This window comes from Eriocheir sinensis, chromosome 68 (genome assembly GCF_024679095.1).
Source record: "Eriocheir sinensis breed Jianghai 21 chromosome 68, ASM2467909v1, whole genome shotgun sequence".
Taxonomy (NCBI): domain Eukaryota; kingdom Metazoa; phylum Arthropoda; class Malacostraca; order Decapoda; family Varunidae; genus Eriocheir; species Eriocheir sinensis.
In genome coordinates, this window is record NC_066576.1 from 2,078,492 (window position 1) to 2,085,447 (window position 6,956).

A 6,956-nucleotide genomic window follows, 5' to 3' on the forward strand; every position below is an offset into this window, starting at 1 on the left:
GATAAAGTAGAAGGAAGATGCAGAAAAGAAAAAAACGATGAAGAAGATAGGAAATAAGATAGGTAGACAGTTATCACACAAAAAAATCCTTAGATAGATAGATACAGGCAGAAAAATGAAACAAGTCAAAGAGTGTTACATGGTTATATTAGCAGAATCAGGAGAGAAACTAACAGCAGAGACATATTATTTAGTGAGAGAATGACAATCAGGTCTTTGGTGGAGGGTGAAAAAAATGCAGAAAAAAATGAACAACGTGAGCAAGAGAACAAGTAGTAGAAATTGACCTATATTTTAACCTCTTAATCTTTGTTTGTTATTGTTTTTTGTTACGGAAGCGGCGCCTACCCTGGATTTTTGTTTTGTTTTGTGTCCTTGAGATGCCAACCTTCCTGTAAAAAAAATCATATGGGAAGTAAATAAAGGAAGAAATAGACCAAGTAATAGAGGACGATAGAGTGACAGAGTACACAGACGCAGCATCCAGAGCTTAAGACTGAAACACAGGATAAAGTAAGAAATAGACCACGTAATAGAGCAATAGATGACGATAGAGAACATAGATATATCAATAGAGTACACAAGGGCAGCATCCAGACAGCCTTAGACTGAAACACAGGATAGGGAAAGTAAGAAACAGACCAAATGATAGAGTAATAGATGAGCATAGAGAGCATAGATATAGCAATAGAGTATACAGACAACCGAGTTATATACATAGAGGGTTCCCAGAGCCTAGATTTTGAAGCAACTGGCGGCCATCTTAGGGTGACGGATGGCGAGAGAGAGAGAAATTTAATATCACATAGTTATGTCTGCTACTGCTATTATCAAGTTACCAGCGCCTCGGCGATCCTCTGTCAGATAGACTTGCTATTTTCTTGTCCATTTTTTACCCCCTGATTATTGTTACATTGGTACATGTCACATACCATTTCAATCGGAAAAATGTGCTGAATTTGAAACTGTAAACGAAAATTTAATGCAATATAAAGTGCATCAATGACAAGGAATTGAAGCAAAAAAGGTGAACAAAAATGTTTATACACAACCATAATCTTTTTTTCATTATTTTATTGTAGGTTTACCTAAGTGCAATAAATTTGTGATCATGATATGCAGTAATGTCTCACGATGATCGGCTCAATTTTCCAAAATATCATAATGGTGGCTCGCTAATAGTGGTTAAGTGTAAACATGTGGAGTCATGGAAAGGTCGCCAATCCGTCACCCTATGGCAGGAGCAGTGGCTTCACCTCTCACCGTGGCGAGAGACTGGAGTTGAACCCTCTAGTGTATAACTCTGTGATACAGACGCAGCATCCAGAGACCTAAGCACAGAGTTATATACTATATTACTCTGTGGACCTAAGACTGAAACACAGGATAGGGAAAGTAAGAAATAGACCAAGTGATAGAGTAATAGATGAACATAGAGAACATAGATATAACAATAGAGTACACAAGGGCAGCATTCAGAGACCTTTAGACTGAAACACAGGATAGAGAAAGTAAGAAATAGACCAAGTGATAGAGTAATAGACGAACATAGAGAACATAGATATAGCAATAGAGTACACAAGGGCAGCATTCAGAGACATTCAGACTGAAATGTAGGTTAGAGGAAGTATAAAAGAGAGCAGAACCGAGAGTAAAAAAAGAGAAAAGAAAAAAAATTGAAAGAAATACTGACATAGACCGTCCTCGAAAAAGAAACAGAGGGGTAAAAAAAAAAAACATATAAAAACAGACAGACACAGAGAACTACAGAGAGTCGAACAATGCGAAGCCGAACTGAAAGAGAAAAAAAGAGGAAGGCGAGAGAGAGAGAGAGAGAGAGAGAGAGAGACCACCACGCCATCCTGACCCGAGCAGACGTGGGCGTGGCGCGGGATGAGGCCACTTCCCACACTATCTGGCTGTGGGACAGAGCTGACTGGCCCTCCCTTAAAAGAGACCTGCAGCAGACAGACTGGCACACCCTTCTGTCTGGGCGAGCAGAGCCCATGGCGAAGGCCTTTACTGAACAGCTCAAAGCTCTCCAACGAGCACATCCCACCACCAGTACACCTCCAAGCCCACCGATCAGCCCTGGTTTGGTTACCGCTGCCGCCTTGCTGCAGAAAGAAAATATTCTGCGTGGCTCCGCTACAAAAGGAGCCCAACGCGCCGCAACAAAGCCCTGCATCGAGCGGCGTGCAAAAATATGGTGGCCACCAGTAAGTGGGCGAAACGGAGGTGGGAAAGAGACCTCCGCGCCAAGCTGTGCGGGCCAGGGGTGGGCAGCAAGACCTGGTGGACCCTTATTAAGGAAAAGCAAGGCAGCAGCCACCAAGAAACAATCCCTCCCCTCACCAAGCAGGACGGCACCACAGCCACCAGCAGCAGGGAGAAGGCAGAGCTCCTGACTGACCTTTTCTCTGCCAAGATGTCCGTCGCCGACCCCACCAGACCTCCACCACAACTGCCACAGGAAAGCAGCCAGACCCTGACAGAGGTTGCGGTACACCATGAGCAAGTGGAGCGCCTCCTAAGAGCGGTGGACGTCAGGAAGGCCACTGGTCCTGACAACGTTAGCCCACATGTGCTGCGTCACTGCTCCAGTGAGCTGGCAGGACCCCTCTCAGAGGTGTTCGGGGCCTGTGTCCGGGAGAACACCTGGCCCTCTATATGGAAGGAGGCTCGCGTGGTGCCGGCTCACAAAAAGCGGGCCAGATCTGACCCTGCCAACTACAGGCCTATCTCCCTCCTGTCTGTAGTTAGAAAAATCTTCGAGAGAATAGTGGTGGAGGCCATCACCCGCCACCTCGAGAACAATGCCCTCATCACTGACCAGCAGTTTGGGTTCACATCTGGCCGCTCCACTTCAGACCTCCTGCTGCTCCTCTCCAGGGATTGGCAGGACTCACTAGACACCGGCCTGGATACCATTGTCGTCGCTCTCGACATCGCGGGTGCTTTTGACCGGATGTGGCACGCGGGCTTGCTGGAGAAGCTTCGTGCCAAAGGCATCCAAGGACACCTGCTGATGCTGATGAGCGACTACCTTCAAGGAAGAAGCCTCCACGTCGTCGTCGGCGGCCAGCAGTCCAAGGACCTCCCAGTGGGTGCTTCAGTCCCTCAGGGATCTGTGCTGGGACCTGTCCTCTGGAATCTGTACATCGACGACCTTCTCAGGAGTCTGCCAGCAGTCTCTGGATACGCTGACGACCTGCGCTCTCCCTCTCCTACCCTCACCAAGAAAGCCACCAAGCGGTTGCTGAGGTCAACCAGCAACTACGCTTGATACGGGAGTGGGGGGAGCGCTGGCAGGTGAACTTTGCTCCTGAGAAGACTTAGGCGATGGTGATCTCTCGGTCCCCGGCAGCCACACAAGCTGTCGAAGGAAGGGTGATGTTTGGCTCCGTCACCCTCCCGCTCCAGGATTACGTCAGGATCCTCGGAGTGGACTTGGACCGAGAGCTGCGCTTCGACCGCCACCTGAAACACGTCGCCCACCAAGCCTCCCTACGTGTCTCTGCCCTTCGTAGAGTGGCTAATTTCCTCGACAAGCGAGGAATTATGCTCCTCTACAAGGCCCAGGTAAGATCCTACCTGGAGTACGGGGCTCTGACCTGGATGTCCAGCGCTGCAACACACCTGGAGTACGGGGCTCTGACCTGGATGTCCAGCGCTGCAACACACCTGCAGAGACTGGACAAGGTGGAGCGACGGGTGCAACGACTGTTACAGGAGAACAACCCCCAGCCGCCCCCTCAGGATATTATACATCTAGACACTCTGGAGCACCGCCGGGACGTCGCTGCGCTGGTGGTGTTCCACAAGGCCCAGGTACAAGGAGTACCACACCTGGCGAGACTGAGGCTCTCCCCGCGAGAGGCTGAGAGAGATAAGAGAACGGTGCTCTCCAGTCACGAGCAGGTCGGGGTGCCGAGGTCACGCGCCAGCCAGCACCAGTGGACCTTCACCTCCAGGGTGTCCCGCCTGTGGAACACATTCACTGCAGCAGGGCCAAGAGTGAGGGATATGTCCACCCAGCAGGTAAAAGTGGCTGCTCACAGGTGGCGAAGAACATGCCCCACACCACTAGTGATGCTAAATACACAGTGAACAAGTGTAAAGGGCTTTTGAAATAATGCACAAGAAAAAGTGACATTTTAAGCCCTGAAAAGTGCACAGTGAAGCATATGCTACTCGAACGATCGCATTAAGTGTCGTCGGCAAAATACAAATATGTTGTGTACAAAAGATTCGTCAGTTTCAATAAAAAAAGAGAGAAAACAATCAAACCTGGAGGCCGTACGATTTATTATGATTGAAAGGCTCACACACATACACACACAAACACACACACGATATGGTCACACCTTAATTAATCTCTCTCTCTCTCTCTCTCTCTCTCTCTCTCTCTCTCTCTCTCTCTCTCTCTCTCTCTCTCCCCGCCCCCAACACACACAAATAGACAAACAAAAAACACGGACAGAAGAAATGGAAAAAAAGTAGAATGCATGAAACAAAAAACATATATATTATTAACCTCGACCGTGTGACAGAGTGAGAGACGTCAGGATCTTTTATAGGACCAGTTTTATTGAGCTTTTTGTTTTATTTGTTATTGCCGTAGAGCTGCTTCTTTGCTGTAGAATAAAAAAAAAATCCTTAAATAGACTAACTAAAATCTATCTTATTAACTACGTAACTATTAATCTATCACACTATCTATCTATCTATCTCTAATTAACTACCTAACTACGCCACACACAGTAAAAGAAAACTAGTAAACCCAGAAATAAAACCCTCATATCAGAAAATAAATAAGATAAACCCATAAACATTGCTCTCATAAACCCCACTACAGACACACACACACACACACACACACACACACACACACACACACACACACACACCTATATAATTACTTCACTAATATGTCATGGACGCTAATGACAGCCAACAAAACAGCCCGTCGGTCATTATACATTTCATAAAGCAACGTCATCTATTTTGGGAGTTTTGTGAGCTTTTTTGTCCAGTGAGGAGGTAAGAAAAAAAAAGCGGGTATTAAACTATATTTCAATTAATGGCGCAAGCGAGGAATTTAGTTGCGCTGGTGCGTGTAGATTATTGTTGTTGTTGTTGTTGACGTGAAAATTTGGAAACGCCATCCACTCAGTACTCTTGGCTAGGTGATGTAAGACCATTCTCTCTCTCTCTCTCTCTCTCTCTCTCTCTCTCTCTCTCTCTCTCTCTCTCTCTCTCTCTCTCTCTCTCTCTCTCTCTCATCATGTCTATTTCCTCCTCTCACTTCCACACTCAAAACACTCCATTTTTTTCTCCCATTTAGAAGCATCAGAAAATTCATCCTCAGTCGCTGGTAAACAATTAAAAAAAAACATTAATATTTTAGAATATATATTTCCTTTAGGGCATGTACATTTTTATTCACTGTTTCATATTCAATACAAACTTTGATTTATTTCTTTTTTACCTTTACAAACGCCCACCACAAGCAAACACACACAGCCCCTCTCACCTTCCTGTCACCAATGCGCTCAAATCACTTCAATCCGAAGAAAGGCGACAAAGAACATGGAAATTAACTACCAATGCCATCTGTTCAAACTATGCAGTACGCACCTTGTTCTTACTATGTACCCTTTGAGGGTTTTTTTCTGAAATGGCGATGCGCCCCATCAACTACATAAGTAAGTAAGGAAGTAAAGTTGGGAGCATACGCTATAGCTGCGCTTGGCGGCGGTGCCCATTTCCGTCCCGTTGGTCCTTTGAACTTATGGTGAGAGAGAACCCATAAACCTTCCATTGTAACAATGAAACATCCTGGTTGGCACAGTTTATCTTTCCTAGGTTTCCCCAGATACCCATTCATCGATCATCCAGAAAAAGAAGAATGAGCTGCAAGGTGGGCAGGACGGCGACTGTCCATTCCGGAATTCGATCACGGACCCGAAGATTCGTAGTTAGGGGCGATAGCCACTGTAGCGCGGAATTTAAGTAGGAAAACATAATATTCCCTATTAACCTAATCCTATTAACACATAATCAGCCTTATATATTTGAATCAAAGCAAAAGCCTGCTCTCGTTACTGAATACCTCAGTCCGCAATGCTTTTACAAAGAGTTTTTGCACTACTTAAAGACTCCAGTATTTAGAAAACTGTTTCATACCGCTTCACGATTGATATAAATTTTCTATTGTTAAGACCAGAATAATGTTTATCGCCTCATGTCATCTCAACAGAGAGAGAGAGTCGGGCTCATTACTAGAACCATACGAAGGAACAGCGCAAACGACTTTCCTTTCAAAAGTACATAGGCAACTACATGGACCCTTTGCGCCAGATTAGTTTTCTGTCCATAATCATAAGTGTAACGATATCAAACAGCTACTGCGACTCTGCATTTCTACATTTGCCAATATTATAAGATGGAGAGAATAGCGATCTGGCCAACTGTATTATAGTGAGCTACTAATGGTCGGAGGATATTCATTTCTTGTACGCCCTTTGGGGGAGGGGTTTCTCAAGACATAACATATTTAGACATAACAGCTTTCTGTTGTTAGGTAAACTGTGCAGGAACAGATCATCTTAGTTACCTTCATTGAACATAATTCAGAAACACCCTTGGTATGGTAAAGACCAAAACTGCACTTCATGCCTAAGTGAGGTCTGACTAAGTTAGTGTTTAGTCTTAGCTTTACATTTTCTTCAAGAATGATAGATTTATGTTAATAAATCCAACATTATGTTTGTTTTATTTGGTGCCTAAATCATAAAGGTTTAATGTATTATTAAAATAACTTTAAGTTTGACAAAAATGTGACATACTATACGCTTTTGATCACATTCCATAAATATATTTCTATTTATATTTTCCACTTGAAGAATATAGCATTTATCAACGTCAAAGGACATTTCCTATTTATCACATCA